Source organism: Anopheles gambiae, chromosome X, assembly GCF_943734735.2.
Source record: "Anopheles gambiae chromosome X, idAnoGambNW_F1_1, whole genome shotgun sequence".
Classification (NCBI taxonomy): Eukaryota; Metazoa; Arthropoda; class Insecta; order Diptera; family Culicidae; genus Anopheles; species Anopheles gambiae.
This window is the reverse complement of record NC_064600.1, coordinates 16,321,964-16,344,250: the sequence shown is the minus strand read 5'-3', so window position 1 is coordinate 16,344,250 and position 22,287 is coordinate 16,321,964. Positions and strand designations below refer to the sequence as shown.

At 40.4% G+C, this 22,287-nt stretch overlaps 1 protein-coding gene and 1 long non-coding RNA gene across 10 annotated transcripts in view; both read left to right on the top strand.

Annotated features, from left to right (window-relative positions):
- The first annotated feature begins 4,204 nt into the window (after positions 1–4,204).
- Positions 4,205–10,290, top strand: LOC4576139 (uncharacterized). Of its 9 annotated transcripts, none has more exons than XR_009765507.1 (16): positions 4,205–4,482; positions 4,680–4,940; positions 5,165–5,230; positions 5,450–5,518; positions 5,739–5,804; positions 6,024–6,089; positions 6,598–6,666; positions 6,887–6,952; positions 7,172–7,240; positions 7,461–7,526; positions 7,746–7,814; positions 8,320–8,385; positions 8,605–8,673; positions 8,894–8,959; positions 9,163–9,233; positions 9,577–10,290. It is a non-coding gene; the product is annotated as an uncharacterized LOC4576139 (long non-coding RNA). The 9 variants fall into 9 exon arrangements; XR_009765508.1 differs by lacking the exon at positions 9,163–9,233 and adding an exon at positions 8,035–8,100 and having other exon boundaries at positions 4,206–4,482; XR_009765514.1 differs by lacking the exons at positions 6,887–6,952; positions 9,163–9,233 and adding an exon at positions 8,035–8,100 and having other exon boundaries at positions 4,205–4,532.
- A 3,795-nt stretch (positions 10,291–14,085) lies between these two features.
- Positions 14,086–22,287, top strand: part of LOC1277379 (active breakpoint cluster region-related protein) — a 45,317-nt gene continuing 37,115 nt past the window's right edge. The window contains exon 1 of the mRNA XM_061643706.1: positions 14,086–14,886. The gene's annotated coding sequence lies outside the window, so the exon portion shown is untranslated. The remainder of the gene's footprint in view (positions 14,887–22,287) is intronic.

The following is a 22,287-nucleotide window of genomic DNA, read 5'->3' as shown; positions in this document are numbered from 1 at the left end:
GGCTTCAGTTTAAGGGAATTTGCTCGAATTCCCGATTATTCGTGCTCGAAAATGTCAATTGGGAAGGCTCGTCAGACTATGGTAAGTACAGTGGAGCGCCGATTATCCGGGTACCTTTTATCCGGGTTTCCGTTTATCCGTGCTGTTGAGAAATGGCATATTTCAATACAAAAGTGACATTGGGTTATGAGGAGGATATTTGAAAAAGCGGTTATAAGAGCACATTGTCATAACAAAAAACACTATAATTCATGGCAAATTTTAAAAATTCTTGTTCGAAAAACATGAAGTTAATAAAAACTGGGTTATTTGTATAAAAAATAAGAAAAATTTCCAAAAAATAACGAGGAATTGGTGATAAAATATATCATTTGACTCATTATCCGTGTTATTCGCTTCTTTTTCTTCTTTGGCTCAACAACCGTTGTCGGTCAAGGCCTGTCTGTACCACTTGTGGGCTTGGCTTTCAGTGACTAATTGATATCTCCCCATAGCAGGATAGTCAATCCTACGTATGGCGGCACGGTCCATTTGGGAATTGAACCCATGACGGGCATGTTGTTAACCCAATCGCCACAGATTAAGCTGAAACGGCTGGAAAATTGAATATCCATAGAAAAAAATGAAAGCTCCACAGCTTCATTGGTTTGATCAATAGATGGCGTATTACAACTCATCATTATATTGCTTTCCTTTTCTTGCAATGTGTTTCGACAAGTTTCATCTTATCATGACCTATATAGCCTTATAACTTTCTGAGCAAAAATCTATATGAATGGTCGTGTGGTCAGATACGTGGGTATCAACACCAACGACCATTACTCAAATCTCACTTGCTTCAGTGCTGGTGTTTTCCGTTGGAGTTTAGTATTTAAACAATCGTATCGCCGTTCTAGCGATGCATCCCTACCAGCATTAAACGGCTTTGAAGGCATTCAGAAGGCATTTAAGGCGTTTAGTCGCCTTAGAAGGCGAATAAAGATTTCAACCGAAACTTTCACGGCTGTAACGGGTTCTCTTCGAAATCTTTCAACTTTTTGATTCAACGAGAACAGATAGCTTGCCACCATCTTAGCTTGTTTATACAGGCGGTCCCCGAGATACACGGTTAATGGGGACCGAAAACGGCCGCAAAATACCGCGTATCTCGAATTTCCGCGTAAGTCGAATCTCGTGATTTCCAGCTAAAATTTCACTAATTTTCGTGTAATTTTGCAAGTAGGGGGCGGTTTTAGTCACTTTATGAGTTATTTGATATGATTCTGACTGAATATAACAGTTTTAAACTTTTTGAAATAGTTTTTAACATTCGATCGAAATGGAAATTATTTGGAAATATACAATTGATGTGTCAAATCAGTACAATTTGCTCAAAGAACTGTCAAATTTAGAAAACCGCGTATCTCCGAATCCGCGTATAAGAGGTACCGTGTATCTCGGGGACCGCCTGTATACTGGTTTTGCATCCTCACTGATGTAACTGCCAAATAGAGCAGTGACAACGCTTTTGATTCTGAATCGAGAAAGCGTGTGATCAAATCCTGATTTTTATAATCTTTTTTGAGTTTATTTCTTTTTAGATTAATATTTTCTTGCTATGATTAATACAAACAAAATTTTTGTGAAGCAAAATTAAAACAATACCTTTTGAAAACACATAATAATTACACTATGTTCACCTTTCATTATTAGGATGGGAGAAATATGTATCTCATTTCTCCTTATCTAATAAAAGTTATCAAAAAGAGTTTGATATATTAACACCTTTCAACGGGTTGGTCTTTAACAACCGAATAATGCAGACCATTATGCCGGTCTCATAGTACAGTCGTCAACTGGTACGACTTAACAACATGCCCATCATGGGTTCAAGCCCCAAATGGACCGTGCCGCCATACGTAGGACTGACTATCCTGCTATGGGGTGGTTATCCATAAGTCACTGAAAGCCAACCCCACAAGTAGTGGTACAAGGCAGGCCTTGACCGACAATGGTTGTTGAGCCAAAGAAGAAGAAGAAGAAGAATGCAGACCATATTTAATAAAGTGAAATAGCTCAGAGCTTAACGCAAGAGAATATAACACGTAAATCGTGCTATCGAATCTCACGCACATATCTGGGAACACTACAACAGCGCAGTGCTGAAGACGCTTGTAAGGTTTTCTTTTGACAGTTGCAATTTCAAATTTAAAATTAAAAGCGAAATTTTTCAATGACATATTTCAAAGGCATTTAATTACTGCTAAATGCACTGCTGATCGCCTTCAATTCGCCGGCGATTACAAGGCGATTAAAAGGCATTTAACGGAAATTTGCGGGTAGGGGATAGTTCAAAGCAGGTGAGAGAAAAAAAGAAGAAGAAAATGATGCGCACTTTAGGCGCGTCACACCGCATTGTTTATCTGTCAAACAGATGATGTTGATAGCTCTGTTATGGCAAACAGGATTATGGCAAAAATCAGTTGATGTTTCAACAATTCTTACATAATTTAACGTTTTTATCTATTCCGCTAAAAATAGGTACAATTATCCTAGTTATTCAAAGTTACAAACGATCTTTTTGAACGTGCACCATTTTCAGCAGCGTAGCAGGCAACCATGCCGTCAACAGCTGACAGTATGAACTGTCGCATGCGACAGCACGAGCACGACCAAGGTGGATTAAAAATATCAAGTGGTGGATAAGGGCCTTTGGGGGGTCGCCCAAGGTGGATTAAAAATATCAGGTGGTGGATTAGGGCCTTTGGAGGGTCGCCATAGTTGAGGGACTTTACGTCATTTTAGAACCGTTAACCATTGGTTTCCGCACACAAAGCTTAGCAAATAGAACAGATTTCTTTGTTATTCCCATATAACCAAGATACCGAAAACGCCACCAATTTCTCGTACTAAAAATCCAGTTCCATCAAACAAAGCCAAAAAACTGTCAGTTTGGTGGGTTAAGCCACACGGCCACAGAAGCAGCCACTTCAATGTTATTGAAGTCAGTTTTTTATGAACGGATAATTTATTCGCTCAACGTGTTTCACCTGTGTTAAAATGTGATTTAATTAAGCATAGGAAGCAAGTAAACGTGTGTGTTTAAGTTGGTTTGTTGTGGAACATCCTTGTGTAATATGTGTATCTGTGTGTTTGTTTACTTGCGAGTGGACTCTTTCATTTCGCTGGTCAGTGCATAGTTTATAGACTAATAATATTGCTGAAGTTGAAGTGCAGTGATGTAAGTTAATGAATTTAATCAATCGAAGAGTTAAAATCCTGTTCAGCATATTGACCTTAGCCAACCCTGGACCAAACTTTTCCTCAAAGCATTTTTGGAAAAGGTGGGTTAAGGGTGGGCAAGATAAATACATCGGATCGGAACTGGCAGCTCCGATTGTTCTAAAATTTGGTGGGTTAGCGACTGAATCGACCACCACAAACCCACGTGGGTTTGAAGTGGTTTTACAGTGGGTTAAGGACGATTTGGTTATTTGGGTTATGTGCATTTTTTGTGTCTATTGATTTTATCGAAAAAATGAGATATATTAACAAAAGATTTAATGATTTGTTTATGCACGAAATTTAAAATCATGTGAGTATGAGTTCTAATTTCACGTAAATTGTCCATGCGGCTCGTAGATAATGAGGAATCAATGTGAAAATTGAAAAAAATAATGATTTCTTAATTTTTATCTGCAAAAATGTCGAAAACACAATGAATTATAGAATAAATTCACGGAATAAAACAAAATAACACACTTTAATCGATGTTCTAATGTTTAATAAGAACTCGCAAAGTGCAAAATATATTTTTAAAGAATATTTCATCGAAAAACTGGGGTAGATAAATTATATGAACAAATTTAATAAATGTAAACAAAGTTTGAATCCTGGGGACCTTACGTCAAGTGACGAATTGTCAAAATGCACTAGAGTCCACCACCTCAAGGTGTGTTTATTAAGGAGGTGAATTGTTAGCTTGTTTTCCGGGCGCCATCATTGAGTATTTTTATGTCAAATCGCATACAATTTTCTATACCCCTCTCCTGCCCTCCCCGATTTTAATACCGGAGCCCCAAGTATTGTTATGTCAAGTCGTGAAATGTCAATTTGCTCTGAAGCACTTCACCTTCTTATATCCATACACCTTGCACCACCTGATATTTTTAAATCCACCTTGAGCACGACACATGCAACAACATGTCGGAAAACGTCAAATGCCTCGTAACCTGCAAGGCCGAGCAGACAATTTCCCGAAAGCAGCATCCGGTGCTTGATTTACACGAAGGCATCTGCAGCGCCCGCAAACGTGCCGAACACGGGCGAGTGTCAAACTGCAGGCAACAGTCGCGCTCTGTCAATTGCCCGGTTTCGACCCACATGTTTTCCTATTTCTAACTCAAGTAATGGCAATGCTCGGCCAGCATCACGATAAGATCGAATTTTTGGAACAAAGTGGCTTTTCGCGAAACAAGAGACCATAAACCGATGCCGCAGTGGGTAAGAGATAATTGCTTCATCGTAATTAGCGTATGATCGATGAGCTAATGGTGGGTTCCATTGCAAGACGCAAAGCTAGTGAAGTTGCACCGATGAGACTTCGGCTGCAAAATGGCTTTCTGTGGATAAAACGCGGCGTGTTTGATGTTATTTCCAACCTAATATAGAATTATTTTTTCCACTCTGCGATTCCACAGCGCAACATAAAGCACAGTACAGATGGCAAGCAACATGCAAGTAAAAGACTGCATGCTGTGCCGTGACGAAATGGTTGAATCCACCGATAAAGCGATCTTAGGTAAACTCACGATGCGTTTTGGCAAAACAGTTTTGATATCCTACATTACGATATTTCCGTATTTCCAGTACAAGAGGCCACGCAATATTTTCCTGGTAAACCGGATCGATCTCTATTTGATTCAGGATGAAAATGATGTCTCATAACATAATGAATGAAAGTAAGTTATGAATTCATAATTCAATGTTATTGCACTAACAACATTCGTTGTTGCAATATGATGAGTTACTTAATGTACAATTGCTTGCTTCTTCAACCGATGGTTTGTTAACCTGTGGGGAATTTTAGTTATCTGATAGCAACAAAGCACAAAACGTTTGACTTACAATTAAGTATGCAAAGGAAAACAATAATTGATTGTATTTTATGTTTTTGATTTTCCAGGAATAGCAATCTGATTTCTGATGGCTTACGAGCTTCAAGATATGCATAAACGCATTTTCATCGAAGGTGAGTCACGAATTCAATGATATTGCACTAACAAGATTCGTTGTTGCTATATGATGAGTTACTTATTGTACAATTGCTTGAATTTCTTCAACCGATGGTTTGTTAACCTGTGGGGAATTTTTGTTCTCTGATAGCAACAAAGCACAAGTCATTTGATATACAATTTTGTATGCAATGGAAAACAATAACTGATTGTATTTTATGTTTTTGAATTTACAGGATTGGCAATCTGATTTCTGATGTCGTCTCATGAGCATCATGAAATGCATCAATATGTTTTCATCGAAGGTAAGTCGCAAATTCAATGCTATTTATCTAAAAAAGATTCGTTGTTGCTATATGATGAGTTACTTATTGTACAATTGCTTGAATTTCTTCAACCGATGGTGTATTAACCAGTGGGGAATTTTTGTTCTCTGATAGCAACAAAGCACAAATCATTTGACATACAATTAAGTATGCAAAGGAAAACAATAATTGATTGTATTTTATGTTTTTGATTTTCCAGGAATAGCAATCTGATTTCTGATGTCTTACGAGCTTCAAGAAATGCATAAACGCATTTTCATCGAAGGTGAGTCACGAATTCAATGATATTGCACTAACAAGATTCGTTGTTGCTATATGATGAGTTACTTATTGTACAATTGCTTGAATTTCTTCAACCGATGGTTTGTTAAGCTGTGGGGAATTTTTGTTCTCTGATAGCAACAAAGCACAAATCATTTGACTTACATTTAAGTATGCAAAGGAAAACAATAATTGATTGTATTTTATGTTTTTGATTTTACAGTACTGGCAATCTGATTTCTGATGTCTTACGAGCTTCAAGATATGCATAAACGCATTTTCATCGAAGGTGAGTCACGAATTCAATGATATTGCACTAACAAGATTCGTTGTTGCTATATGATGAGTTACTTATTGTACAATTGCTTGAATTTCTTCAACCGATGGTTTGTTAACCTGTGGGGAATTTTTGTTCTCTGATAGCAACAAAGCACAAATCATTTGATATACAATTTTGTATGCAATGGAAAACAATAACTGATTGTATTTTATGTTTTTGAATTTACAGGATTGGCAATCTGATTTCTGATGTCGTCTCATGAGCTTTATGAAATGCGTCAAAATGTTTTCATCGAATGTAAGTCGCAAATTCAATGCTATTTATCTAAAAAAGATTCATTGTTGCTATATGATGAGTTACTTATTGTACAATTGCTTGAATTTCTTCAACCGATGGTGTATTAACCAGTGGGGAATTTTTGTTCTCTGATAGCAACAAAGCACAAATCATTTGACATACAATTTAGTATGCAAAGGAAAACAATAACTGATTGTATTTTATGTTTTTGAATTTACAGGATTGGCAATCTGATTTCTGATGTCGTCTCATGAGCTTCATGAAATGCATCAATATGTTTTCATCGAAGGTAAGTCGCAAATTCAATGCTATTTATCTAAAAAAGATTCGTTGTTGCTATATGATGAGTTACTTAATGTACAATTGCTTGAATTTCTTCAACCGATGGTGTATTAACCAGTGGGGAATTTTTGTTCTCTGATAGCAACAAAGCACAAATCATTTGACTTACATTTAAGTATGCAAAGGAAAACAATAATTGATTGTATTTTATGTTTTTGATTTTACAGTACTGGCAATCTGATTTCTGATGTCTTACGAGCTTCAAGATATGCATAAACGCATTTTCATCGAAGGTGAGTCACGAATTCAATGATATTGCACTAACAAGATTCGTTGTTGCTATATGATGAGTTACTTATTGTACAATTGCTTGAATTTCTTCAACCGATGGTTTGTTAACCTGTGGGGAATTTTTGTTCTCTGATAGCAACAAAGCACAAATCATTTGATATACAATTTTGTATGCAATGGAAAACAATAACTGATTGTATTTTATGTTTTTGAATTTACAGGATTGGCAATCTGATTTCTGATGTCGTCTCATGAGCTTCATGAAATGCATCAATATGTTTTCATCGAAGGTAAGTCGCAAATTCAATGCTATTTATCTAAAAAAGATTCGTTGTTGCTATATGATGAGTTACTTATTGTACATTTGCTTGAATTTCTTCAACCGATGGTGTATTAACCAGTGGGGGATTTTTGATCTCTGATAGCAACAAAGCACAAATCATTTGACTTACAATTAAGTATGCAAAGGAAAACAATAATTGATTGTTTTTTATGTTTTTGATTTTACAGAACTGGCAATCTGATTTCTGATGTCTTACGAGCTTCAAGAAATGCATAAACGCATTTTCATCGAAGGTGAGTCACGAATTCAATGATATTGCACTAACAAGATTCGTTGTTGCTATATGATGAGTTACTTATTGTACAATTGCTTGAATTTCTTCAACCGATGGTTTGTTAACTTGTGAGGAATTTTTGTTCTCTGATAGCAACAAAGCACAAATCATTTGATATACAATTTTGTATGCAATGGAAAACAATAACTGATTGTATTTTATGTTTTTGAATTTACAGGATTGGCAATCTGATTTCTGATGTCGTCTCATGAGCTTCATGAAATGCATCAATATGTTTTCATCGAAGGTAAGTCGCAAATTCAATGCTATTTATCTAAAAAAGATTCATTGTTGCTATATGATGAGTTACTTATTGTACAATTGCTTGAATTTCTTCAACCGATGGTGTATTAACCAGTGGGGAATTTTTGTTCTCTGATAGCAACAAAGCACAAATCATTTGACATACAATTAAGTATGCAAAGGAAAACAATAATTGATTGTATTTTATGTTTTTGATTTTCCAGGAATAGCAATCTGATTTCTGATGTCTTACGAGCTTCAAGAAATGCATAAACGCATTTTCATCGAAGGTGAGTCACGAATTCAATGATATTGCACTAACAAGATTCGTTGTTGCTATATGATGAGTTACTTATTGTACAATTGCTTGAATTTCTTCAACCGATGGTTTGTTAAGCTGTGGGGAATTTTTGTTCTCTGATAGCAACAAAGCACAAATCATTTGACTTACATTTAAGTATGCAAAGGAAAACAATAATTGATTGTATTTTATGTTTTTGATTTTACAGTACTGGCAATCTGATTTCTGATGTCTTACGAGCTTCAAGAAATGCATAAACGCATTTTCATCGAAGGTGAGTCACGAATTCAATGATATTGCACTAACAAGATTCGTTGTTGCTATATGATGAGTTACTTATTGTACAATTGCTTGAATTTCTTCAACCGATGGTTTGTTAACTTGTGAGGAATTTTTGTTCTCTGATAGCAACAAAGCACAAATCATTTGATATACAATTTTGTATGCAATGGAAAACAATAACTGATTGTATTTTATGTTTTTGAATTTACAGGATTGGCAATCTGATTTCTGATGTCGTCTCATGAGCTTCATGAAATGCATCAATATGTTTTCATCGAAGGTAAGTCGCAAATTCAATGCTATTTATCTAAAAAAGATTCATTGTTGCTATATGATGAGTTACTTATTGTACAATTGCTTGAATTTCTTCAACCGATGGTGTATTAACCAGTGGGGGATTTTTGATCTCTGATAGCAACAAAGCACAAATCATTTGACTTACAATTAAGTATGCAAAGGAAAACAATAATTGATTGTTTTTTATGTTTTTGATTTTACAGAACTGGCAATCTGATTTCTGATGTCTTACGAGCTTCAAGAAATGCATAAACGCATTTTCATCGAAGGTGAGTCACGAATTCAATGATATTGCACTAACAAGATTCGTTGTTGCTATATGATGAGTTACTTATTGTACAATTGCTTGAATTTCTTCAACCGATGGTTTGTTAACTTGTGAGGAATTTTTGTTCTCTGATAGCAACAAAGCACAAATCATTTGACATACAATTTAGTATGCAAAGGAAAACCCAAATTGATTTTTTAACAGGATTGGCAATTTGATTCCTGATGTCGTCTTACAAGCTTCAATATGTTAGCATTCATATGTTTTCATCAAAGGTAAATCACGAATTCAATGATATTGCACTAACAAGATTCGTTGTTGCTATACGATGAGTTACTTATTGTACTATTGCTTGAATTTCTTCAACCGATAGTTTGTTAACCTGTGGGGAATTTTTGTTCACTGATAGTAACAAACAATAATGCAAAGCAATACAATAATTAATTTTATTTTATGTTTGACGAACTGGTGATTGCATGAAAAAAAAATCCAAGAGGAAGATTTATTCTTTAACTGCAACAAACCATTTAAAATGTTCACTTTAAATTTGGTGTGTGTCTTTTCGTACAGTAATATTATGTATTTTCTTTTTTCTTTTTTCATGATATCCCTACTTAGATCTTCTGTGGGTCATTGGCACCGGGAAGACCATCCTGTGGATCGTCATAGTCACAGTTGTTACAGCATTGTGGACCGGTTGTCAGCGATACACCTGACAATTCTAAAGACATCATCATCGAATCATGTCACCGCTTTTCACTAATAATGTCTTACCAAACAACTTAAACCCAGATCTTAAATACCACCCGCGTTCAAGTATTTAATTTCATTTAGTTTATTTAATTCGACACAGCAATAGGCTCCCTTGAAAGCAACACATGTACACAGGCTTAGGAAGCAATTGCGGAACATACCGTGTTCATGAAGATAGCAAATGACGGTAGAATAAGGTAGAACGGTTCTAAACAGGCCAAACGTGTGCGACAGTCTTTGATGGCGATTAGATCGCGGGTACAAAGTCTTCTAGTTGGAGCATATAAATTGATTTTGGATAGAAGAAAGGGAAACCCACTACGTTAGTTTAGGACAGGGGTCTCCAAACTTTTCCTCTCGCTGGCCGAATTGCTTCGCAAATAGCTATGTTGAGGGCCATTTGACGTTACCTTTTACTTATGAGCGAATGTTGAAATCTCGTTTTTATACCAAAATACTAACGAAAGTTGTGCAGCTTTGTTCTATTCAATATGACAATTGACTAATCTAGTTTTATGGTAAATATGAATAATTACCAATGAAAAATAAATGAATAAATAAATGAATTAAATCAACTCATATGTTTCGGTTTCTTCAAAAACGGAGTTATTTGGAATTATGCTGTTGGACAAACCTAAAACGATGACAAAACTTTACATTTGATCGACCCGAACGAATCTTCTATATGTGAATTATACTTGAAAGAACTGTACTTGGTGGATCGACATGAAAGTATCCACTTCCTACAATAAGGCAATCGAATCGTAGTTAAAGGTTTCCGTTGCTCTAATGCAACACATGAAATTCTGTCGTCCGTGCGTTGAAGTGCGGGAACACAATGTTCTTGAGGTGTGTATGTAACAGAATGGTGCCTGAGATCAAAATATCTATTTGGATGCTCAACAGTTACTCGATTCGATCTCAACATTTCAGAGATGTTTCTAACTGTTTCGTGTGCCGCCTGAAAGATTTTGGCACTACGAACGCTGCATAGTCCCTAGGTAACTCACAGACTATGAAAATCATTGTGTCTCTGTCTTTCATATATTCTTCATACGACACCTTGTCCGGTGAGTGTATTGAATCTCACGTTCCGGAATAAGTCAACGTGTTCAGGGGAAACAGGCTGTCTTTGGCCTCTCGTAAACCCTCACGGCACAGGCATGTCCGATGGCGACTTGATCAGCAATGGAAGAGAGGATCAATAATTCCGTGTGTTGTTAAATTTTAGATACCGAATGCTCTGTAGCGTTTTGAGGATAATTGGACAAAATGTGCCAATGCTAACAATTATGAATAACCTCCTGAATAAAAAAAAATTATAATTTTAAATTGGAATTTCTTCTACTTGGCGTAACGTTTTACTCAGACATGCCGACCTCTAAAGGCTTTCGCGACTTCAGTCAGCACCACGCAGCTGGATAGTCAATTCTTGCTACAGGGGGACGGGTCCATATGAGGCTAGAAACTTGACGACTGTAATACGGGACCGTCACAAAATAAATTAGAAAGTAACCGTTGAAGATTTGCTCTCTTTCTTCTGATTAGTAGTCATACAACAACAACCAGCTATATGAGAAAGTAGTGCCTTAGGAACTTAGGTGTTTTTTTATTTGTGAAGTTCATTAATAGAAGATTAAAGATTAATGAAAAATTATCGGTTTATTTCTGTGCCTGAAACGTTGGACCATCTTCACATTCTCCAATCGAGCATATTGGCTACATCCGGAAGTAGAACGGCATGTTCTGCATTGTTCATCATGATAGGCTAATAAATAATGAAGAAATCTTTTTCCGATTTTTTTAATGATGTTGTTACCAGATCATATCTAATTTCTGTTGCTATATGTATAGCTTTATTTTGTTAATTAATGCCCATAATATACTCCTTTGACATTGGCGGACTTCAGACTTCCAATCGATTTGGAGCCTTTAACAATGGTGAAATTCGGTGGGCTCGATTTGTTGGTTTGATGTTGTTGACAGAAAGCAGCTTCTGTAAGCCCAATACGTTATCGCATTTGGTGTAGGTTTTCAAACAACCTTAATTTGTTCCTTTGGTATTGGGAGACTTCAGAATTCTAAACGGTTTCGAGCCTTTAACAATGATGGTTTTTTGGTGAGCTTGATTTGTTGGGTTGATGTTGTTGATAGAAGGCAGCTTCCGTAAGCCAAACATCTTATCCGAGTTGGTGTAGGTTTCTAAACGATCGGGAGCTTTTGAGATTGATGGATTCTCGGTGGGCTTGATTAGTGGTACAATGTTTTGGACATAAGGCACGTGACGTGTGCCTATCTTGATTCCAGCAAATTTTTCCAGCTATAATCCAGGATAATAGAATAACAAGAATAGCGCGCGATATCGTAAGTTTTTTTTAGTAGGAATTGGGTACTGGGAACGCTTACCGGGTCGGAGTCCACACATAGTTCTACGGAAGACTGAATAACTGGAACTGATAAATTGGCACCATTCTTTATTGTTCCATGAAGATCGACGACTGCGGAGGATGGATTATACATAATACTGTTGTAATCGATTTCGTAATGGTAAATTGGTATGTTATCCGGCAAAACCAAATCATTCGGTATGGTTAATGTAGGCACGTTAAGTGGCTCTATTATAGATGTTATGTGCGACGTGAGGAAATTTAAGGGTTTAGCTTTCTCCGCCGCCTCCAACTGTTCTTTCAGCTCTTTAGCATCCATCCAGGTGAATTAATTAAGCTGAACTATGGAGAAAATTTAGTTAAACAAAATTGTAGTAACAGAAACAACTTTGGCTCACTGTTTTCACGGAAACGTTCTTGTAGCAAATTGCAAAATTCTCCAGTGTTGCCAACACATTCATAACGCTTACGGCTCTCGTTTGCATTTGATGTAATGATCGATCAAGGTGTATACATACAGATAGTCTGAGATACGCGGATTCTAGATACGCAGTTGTCAAAATTTGACATTTGAGTTCCTTGAGCAAATTGACTGTTTTGACATTTCAATTTTCAGCGGGAAATGTACTGTACAGGCGGTCCCCAAGATACACGGTTAATGGGGACCGAAAACGGCCGCAAAATACCGCGTACAGGCGGTCCCCGAGATACACGGTTAATGGGGACCGAAAACGGCCGCAAAATACCGCGTATCTCGAATTTCCGCGTAAGTCGAATCTCGTGATTTCCAGCTATAATATCAATAATTTTCGTGTAATTTTGCAAGTAGGGGGCGGTTTTAGTCACTTTATGAATTGAAACGGAAATTATTTGGCAATTTACAATTGATGTGTCAAATCAGTACAATTTGCTCAAAGAATTGTCAAATTTATAAAACCGCGTATCTCCAAATCCGCATATAAGAGATACCGTGTATCTCGAACACCGCCTGTATTTGATGGGAATTGTACTGTACAGTCTGTTCCCGAGTTACACGGTTCTCGACTTACAGGCGGTGGCAACGCTCATCGGATGCGATTTTATCGGACGCGATTTATATGGGATTTGACAGATAACGTCGAACGTGCGATTTCGTCGTCCGACGTTATCTGTCAAATCCCATACAAAAATTTGACAGGCCGTCCGATAAAATCGCATGCGAAAAAGCGTTGCCACCGCACTAACACTTGACCTCGATCCTATCAAGGTGGATTTAAAAATATCAGGTGGTGGACTCTAGTGCATTTTGACAATTCGTCACTTGACGTAAGGTCCCCAGGATTCAAACTTTGTTTACATTTATTAAATTTGTTCATAAGATTTATTTAGCCCATTTTTTCGATTAAAAATTCTTTAAAAATATATTTTGGACTTCGCGAGTTCTTATTAAACATTAAAACATGGATTAAAGTGTGTTATTTTGTTTTATTCCGTCAATTTAATCTATAATTCATTGTGTTTTCGACATTTTTAAAAATAAAAATTAAGAAAGCATTAAGTTTTTCAATTTTCACATTAATTCCTCATTATCTACGAGCCGCATGGACAATGTTAGTGAAATAAGAACTCTTACTAACATGATTTTAAACTTCGTGCATAAACAAATCATCAAATCTTTTTTTAATATATCTAATTTTTTTGATAAAATCAATAGACACACAAAAATGCACATAATAACAAAGAAATCTTGTCTATTTGCTATGCTTTGTGTGCGGAAACCAATGGTTAACGGTTTTAAAATGACGTAAAGTCCCTCAACTATGGCGACCCCCCAAAGGCCCTTATCCACCACCTGATATTTTTAATCCACCTTGGTTCCTACACAGTCCTTCCTGGGCAGCTTCTACTGCTGTCAACAGCGTGCCAATATGGCGTCCGTACATACGCCCTGCTGCCAGCTGTCAATCCAACGATCCAACCCGTAGCCAAAAAGGGCCAAAACCTTTCCCACCCCGCCCCGTCCAGATGACAGCGCAGCAGCTCGCTTCGCACACAAGCGCCTGGGTTGTTGTTCGAAAAACGCCGAACCGAGTGGACGTGAACTGCGGCAAAGTGTGCGTGCCTGCCACATAAGAGCCTTCCTGTGTTTTTTTTTATTTTCTTTGCCGTCTCAACTGGTGCCGTCGTTCTCGCGCTTGCTGTAACACGCACGCAATAACAAAGGCCCGCACAAGGGGAGGCGTACACAGTGGAGGGTGCGAAAGGGAAGTGAGGGGGAAGAAATTAGTGTGCTGTGCCCTGGGTGTGTGTGTGTGCGCGCCTGCCTAAAACAAACATATGCATGGTTTGTGTAACGAAAGCGTCCTGTGAATCGCCGCTGCACGGCCTGTGCGGTGTAGAGTCTAGTGTGTATCACCTGCGTATGGGTGGGTGTGTGTGTATGTATAGTGTGTGACTACTGTTTTGTGTGCCGTGCCGCTGCCTTACGCGCGTTTCTAACCCGCTGGATAGCCCCTAGTGCTGCGAAACCCAATATCCGAACGAGTCAACAAACAAAAAAAAAAGAATCTCAACCAAACGCAACACTCAGCCCAACACTCGGCCCAAGCCGGAGGAACGCACGCACGGTCGCTCCTTTCACCAGAGCACCCCGATCGCCCGATCTTCCCGTTTTCGTTCGGGAAGGCTAGGTGCGGTGCAGGTGCGCTGCAGGTGGGAGAGGAGGTGGCGCGGTGTTGCATTCGAGAGGTGTCTCGGTGTTCGCTGCTGGTGTGTGCATCCCTCGAATGCCACCGCAACGTCGGGTCGGGTAAGTTTTGGGCCTTCTTTCTTAGTTTTAGTTGCGAGATACGTTAAAAAGCATCTATCGTTTTTGTTGTTGTTGTTGCAAACACTTCATTCCGGTGAACGGTCGAAGACAACAGCAAAAAAAAAAAAAATCACACGGATACAGTGTTTTTGCATGTGTGTGTGTGTGTTCGCGCGGGCGGACGTGCGTGACTCGCGACCAGCAACCGTACCGTTCTAATTGTGCCCTGTCTAACCGCCCTGCCGAGCGTACTTCCGCGGCTGCACACGCTCAATCGGCAATGGCATCGATTGACAGGCTTTTGATCGATTGTGCCGTGTATCGGTTTGTCTCGGCTGGTGGTGACGCTCGCCCGAGCGTCGCCACCACGCACAAAGGCACGCACGCAGGCACGCACTTTTCGCACACCGTTCTGTCCCTTTTCGTTTCTACCCGGAAGCGGTTGAATCACCTGTGATAAGGAGAATGTAAAATACGACAACAAAAAAATCCCAAAAAAATACCCTTTCATTATTCCTTAAACAAAATAAACGAACACCCAATCCCCTATAAAAGGGAGCGAGCGATATAGCCCTTAGAAAATGGGAGAGGCAGGGGGGGCGATGCAAAAGGCAAAAAAGCAATAAATGCGCATGGACGGGTAGCCCCGGCACGGAGGCCTCCAGCTTGTTGTGAAACAGCTGCGGTTACCACGCCGACCGATCAAAACACACACACAAAAACAATGTACCCAACGCACTGATCCAACCGAAAGTCCGAGCGAAACAGGCACGCACCGGAAGTGGTAAGGAACGAAGCCGACGAGGAGCCGATATTCCACTCCTGGGCGCGGTGCGGTTCAACCTTTTCCGGCAGGTGCTGCGAAAGTGGGAGGTGGGCGGGTGTGGGTAAATAGGAACAGGTAAGGGGGTGTTTCTTAACACCAATTCGCTATCAATCGTGCCTTTCCGCTGTGATTCATGTGTCTAATGTCTGGGCAGCATTTTACCGGTCAACGTGCAGACGGTATTTTGGCAAAAAGCTTCGAGGAGTTTTCCTTGTTTTCAGTTTTGAAATTGTTTCTGCCACGCTGGATGTGTGGTTAATGTCTGCTGCTGGTATCGCTTTTAAAAGTGGGGATCAGTTTAATTACTTCCAGCGAGTAAAAGCGACCAACGCCCCAGCTGCCTCAACTGGTGTGATGAGAGGCTCCAGTGAATCGCAGGGGTAAACAGCGGGAAGATACAGGAGCTCCTCGCCGATACGATAACGATTCACAGGAAGAAAGTCTGTTCTTGGTGTGGAGCACTCTGCATGCCACAGTCGCAGAAAGGACTTGAATCATCGATCCATTTGTTCATGGTTTCATTCCATTTATTCATTCTTTTTTTTAAGTACAGGGCCGCACCAAATATGTTCATGGCCGGAAATAAGACGTCAAAAATTCATTTCTACGTGAATTGCGATTTCTACGATGTAACATTTTAAATATCGTCCATGTTCGGTTGATAGTAAACACTACTATCCTCGCGAATTCATTAATTAGTTTTGAGCTAAATCATGATGCAAGAAAAAGTAAAAAATACACATCCTCAGTGTACACCAACGGGTCAACTTGGGAATACACAATTATATTATTTTTTTTCTAAAAAACCATCCGGACTAAAAGTCCGGATTTTTTTTATTCAGGAGTCCAAAAGTCCGGTTTAGAGATAACAAAAAGTTTTTGGCTAAATGTTTGTATTAGTTGATAAATCAGAACCAAATATGAAAATGTACTCGGATATGTGCGAAATAATCTCCAATAAATGAAGGAATCCATTGATTAGATTTTTTTGGGATCATGTTAAGTGAGGATGTATTGAAATGCTTAAGCATCAATACAAATATGATCAATCTAATACAAATGAACGTAAAAGCCTGAAATATATCCCTGAATATCCAATTATCAAACTAATAATAATGAATGCTTTTTTAAAATGTGGTATTGATAATAAGTCACATGTACCTAATGTGTGTACCGTTTAGATTCAAATTACGTACAGCTTCAAATTCCGGACATGTTATCATGTTTTTATTGAATTTCTTCTTATCCAGTTCCTGGCCGGGCCGATGTTTAATTTTACATGATTGTCGTGATGTACTATAATCAATTAAAAATGTATCTGGTCCCTAGTAGGCACTCATGCCGCTATAAATACATATTTTCTGTTGGCCAGTTGACCGCCGAAGACATTCTTAGCAGTGTTTCTTCAAACCAACTACAGTGTAGTTTATTCGATAATTTCTACTAATCTTGCCCAGATTAATTGAAATACATCGGAATCTATTGTAGAAGGAATTATCAATGTGAAAACAACACTGTTTTAACATACTGTGCTCTGATGTTTATTAAAACACATATTTAATTCCTTTTGGAATTCGAACCAAGATTTTTTAGCCTGTTTTCAATTCCAGATAGCCGGAGCACCCAAACCAGTGGTTGTCTGTAAGTCCGTCATACTGTCATTCCAGGAGAACGCCGATACTCAGAATTGGGTGTTCGGACCTGAAAATATGTTAAAAACTAAAACAAGTATTCCGTATTTGAATCAAAACGCAAGAAATTTGAGCTCGAAACTGTCCAGAATATGAATCACAATATCGTTGAAGATTAATTAGTTTTTGCAATGTTTGGAGTAAAATAATGGTAAATGTTTTTTTTTTCAAATTTAAAAGGTTTGCTTCAGCCAAGTGAATTATGCAGCAATTAAATTTGAATTATACAGAAACTAAAACATGCAGAAAATGCCTTAAGTGTACGTAATTCGAAGCAATACGGTACTTTGTAAATTTTGAATTTTGTAAATTCCTTCTACGTTTTCACAACTAAATTGTTGTAGTATTGCTTTTGCGTCATATTTTTTTCCAGATAATTTTGATGAGACACAGTTGGAGGATGTTGGACCAGTTCGTGGACTAGGGTGTCATATCGAAATTCCTCCGAAATTCGCCTAAAATGATCGCAACGAGTTTTGGCGTCATTGCTTGCCGCAACGAAGCCAGTGGACGCGATTTCCTGATATTTTTATTCATGTTTTCCTGGTGCTATTGCACTGTTTGACCGGTTGCATAGAGCTCCCGGCCATTCTATCTCAGGAATGTAGACATATATCCCTCGGACTGCTTCCTTTTCTGCTTCCATTCGAACCTCAAGTCGCTCATTCGTCGTCGGCCATTTAGGAGCGGGCGTTCTTTCGATGCTCTGATTGTTGTCCAATAGTACCAAGATGTTGTAGATACCGGAACAGGCCTATACGACGGCCAAAAACCGCTGCACGGAGTCCGTTTTAGATGCTACTGGGTGCCGTACGCAATACGCCATCTGAACGAAGTTGCTTTACGTTTTTGGCCATCGAGTTTGACTAAAAGGGGTGTCAAATTTTGTCGACTGATTCATGGGATACTATTATTGAAAGTACAATTAACGATTCGTCAATGCGGATTATAAACCCATGAAAAATCAACAATTTTTGTTATTTTTTTTAAGGCAAACGATAGACCTACATCCTGAAAAATTACCTCGCCGGCAGCATGATAGTTTCCCGCTTTTCGAGATTTCTCTTTTAATTACTTTTATCTTATTTTGTTATTGTTTAATAGATGTATTTCGTGTTGGGGCGACATCCGTCCCTCGAGATAGCCATTTGACGTTCGCTCGCCAGACAAGTCCGAGATCGTAGGGATCGATTTGCGTCCTGAGAGTCTTCTCATGCACCGGATCGAAGCCGTGAGATGAAATAAATCACATTAATCTCTATGTCTAATGACGTTCGGGAATTACTGGATGATCCATTAACACCTATAGTGTATGATTCATTCACTTTTCAGACCGACCAATCGAATATGTCATGGCAGCACATGAAGCGGTCATCAAATGTTGTCTTCCAACGCTGTGCAATTTATATCTCGACCTCCGAGAGGCATCTCTGGATGGAGCTGTCGCATGCAGGTTCGATTTTGCGGGCTTGAAGAAGTGAAGAAGTTAGAGCGTTGGAAAGCGTTTTTTTTTGGGCTGGGGAAGAATAATTCTTCATCAACTAATGTCATGCGACCGTCATAACCATCGGCAACTATGGTACATTCATTGCGATAAATTTTGGTTTTTTCGGAAGTATTCGGAATGTGGAAGTTCCTAAAGCACGTCATTTATAAATCGTGTCATTTTAATCGTGGTTTGTAGAATTTTTTTTAATTTAATCACACCCGCACGCTTGGTAAGCTGTAAGTAAACGAAAGGCGGCAGGAACGAGCCACCAGTCTGTGGATGATGATGCAATTCCGGCAGTATAAACAACAGGAAAGCCAGGCCCAATTTTCGCGCCACCTGACGGAGGAAACTGTATGTCAAAGCCGTTAATATTGCAAGACAGAAGATGCAAAGGGACACTCCCTAATGTCAGCTCGAAACAGACTCCGCAGAGCGCTGAAAGCAAACCAAACCCACCTTTTATAATCGCACGCCAAAAGGGTAAAGGTTAGTGTGCGGCTGCCTACGATGCGCTGCACCCGAGTGGCACACTCGATGCGGGAGAGCAAACCCCCCTCTCCCCTCCATATATTGGTGGTTTGGGAAAAGCGGTTGAACGAAAAGGGAATCCAAAAGACGAACTTTCCTTGTCTATCTTTGTTTTCCCTATTTGTTTCGCTCTCCTCCGCTTGATAGCGTCCCTGATGTCGTCGCGATCGATTCTCGGGATGTCGCCGGTTGGCGGCAAACATGCATGTTCTATTTTCTCGGCATCGGCACTCTCACCCCCCCCCCCCCTGCCCATCTGCAATCCACGTGGTTGGTATTTGGCACCCGTGGCTCGCGCGTTGCACCGTCACCGATCGAAACGAAACGCTCTGCCGGGGCCTCGGTCCCTGCGGGAGGGAAAAACTGGCTCGCGCTGGCCCGGTTTCGAGCAGACCCGCGCGAACCCACGCAACCGGGAGCGACGGTGTGCAAGATTTCTGGTTTTTCTCGGCCCGGCTCACGGTTTGGAAAGTGTCGGAGGGTTTGCCTTTCGAATTTATCATGTTTTTTTTCTTCTTCGCTCGCGTTTAAATCATTTCCTTGCTTTCTAATGCGTTTGCTACTGCACTGTGGGGTGTGGTACTAACTGTTCATAAACCGAAGCCATCGCATTCTAGATGCAAACCGACTCGCTGGAAGACCCGATTTCAAAGCGATAAACAGTTCAATCACTCGCGTTTAGTAGGCAAACCATGCGGGCGCGTGTTCCGCTGGATGCAATGCTGCAATAAACCCCAGCATCCCAGTTCCTCCCTCCATATTTCGTTGAACAAACGATCGAACAGCACCGCGTCACCGCAATAAAGATCAATAAAAACAGTGGTTGCCTCGGGAGGGGATTTACGCCCTTGCTCAGCCGCTTGAATGCAGCGGCAAACTCTCCTCCAAACTGCAGCTGTAAAACAGATGAAGCTGCATGGCATTTTCATGCGCTCTGTGAGAGAAGACAAGACAAAATCCCGCACACACACACACACAGACACGTGGTCTCCGCTCACTCTCAAACAGACGTCCCGAAAAGTCGGAAAATCTGCTGCATTTTGCAGCCCGATCTGTCCCAAGCGAGTCGGTGCAACTCGTCGACCCCGTGGGAGTGGGTGGCCGGGTACACGGGGGTTTGAAATAATCGATTTCAGGTGCATCGTCGTGCGCCGACAGACGACGGCCAGACAGTGTCGGACAGTGACGCCGCCAGACTCCGGAATTGGGCTGGGAGCAGACGGTGGACGGTGGGGTGGTCGATGACAAACATCCCGGAAGTGGGGGAGTACGCGCGGGAGACAACGCGGAGGCGGTTGGCTTTATGTTGCAGGCATCGCCCTCGAACGCGCGCATGTGCGATGCCATCCTCGCCAAACACTTTCGACAGACACACATACACACACCAACTCTCAAGATGCACATCCCGTGTTCGGTTTCTAGACGGTGTGTGTGTGTATGTGTGCATGTGTCTGTGTTTTTGTTCAAATCTGCCACCAACTTTGCTCTTCCGGCGAAGATATCGGCATCCGTTTCGGTTGCCCGTTGGGCGGTTGGGCGAGTGTTTTTGTTTACGAAACGCGCAAAACGGCTGGCACCCTTCGCCGTGCCGGCCTTCAAACTCCCGGATGTTTTCTATTCTGTGAGTTGGAGTGTGGGTGTGCGTGTGTGTGCTTATTTTTGCAGTGAAATTTTCACCCTGGAGTAGTAAAGCCCTTTTATGCAGTGGCGTGCACGTTTGGGGGCGAGAAATGAACAGTCACAGTCAGGGATGTGCTGCTGTTACCCCAAACTGTACCTCCCATCTGCAGAAGCACTGCAGAAGCAGCAGAACAAAGGGGTCCAATATTGGAAACGGTAACGGGTTGCGGGGGGTAAACACAGTGAGCATTAATGCATCAGTGTCTATCAATTTTTGATTTGCTGCTCGAGCTGTGTTTGTTGCGACGGTGTGCCCGAGCGTATTGAGATGAATGGGATGGTGTTACTGCGGACTGTGACCCGTGCAGGAAGAATAGAGCAGCCGGCAACGGTGGAGAGTTGAGTCATACGTTTCTGTTTGCTGTGCAGTTCAAATCTCCATCTCATAGCATTGGAACTTTTTCGCAGCTAATTGGAAAGGTTATGCGAGTTTTCTGACCTCCTGGAAATATGAACAATAATGAACGGTTTTATAATACTGTCGTCACCGCCACCCCACTCCCAACGATGAGATCATACTCACACACACTCATACGACCAACGGTAACTGGTACTTCCAATTTCTACACAGAGATAAATAGTGTTGTCATTCCAAGGAAAGGATTCAAAGGCAAAAAAAAATACTACGGTGAGAGTTCTTATCTCTAACGCGCTCTCTCTCTCTCTCTCTCTCTCCCTTTCTCTCGATCTGTACTATATTAGCTGAAGTGCATTCATACGTGTGTATGTATACACCCTTTGTCGCCCATGTCTCTTCTCTTCACGCGTTTGGCCGCCATTACGCCATTTCAAGAATGGAGTGCATTCTTCTCGAATTCGTGCCGTCTCGAATGCAACGAACGTAAGGGAGGGGGTGGGGCTTTAGTTGCGCATAAATTAGATGCTGAATTTGCGGCAAAATAGTCCGCCCTCGGAGTGAACGCATCAATTCTTCGGTGACCTTCGTGGGGACCCCGGGGGCGGTCGCGCTCAGCTCTTTTATGGTTTCTCTGGATCGTAAAATCCGTCTCGCGCCCGAGATGCAATCGAATGCGCTGGGGCCGGGGTACGCTAACAATCGATCCGCCACAATCCCAGCGCCCTTTTTCCCCGGCTGCATTATCGGGACGGTCAGCTGTAAATCGCTAAAACGTGTGCCTTCCTCACAGCCTACGCCTCTCATAGCAATCTTCCGAGTGGGTTCG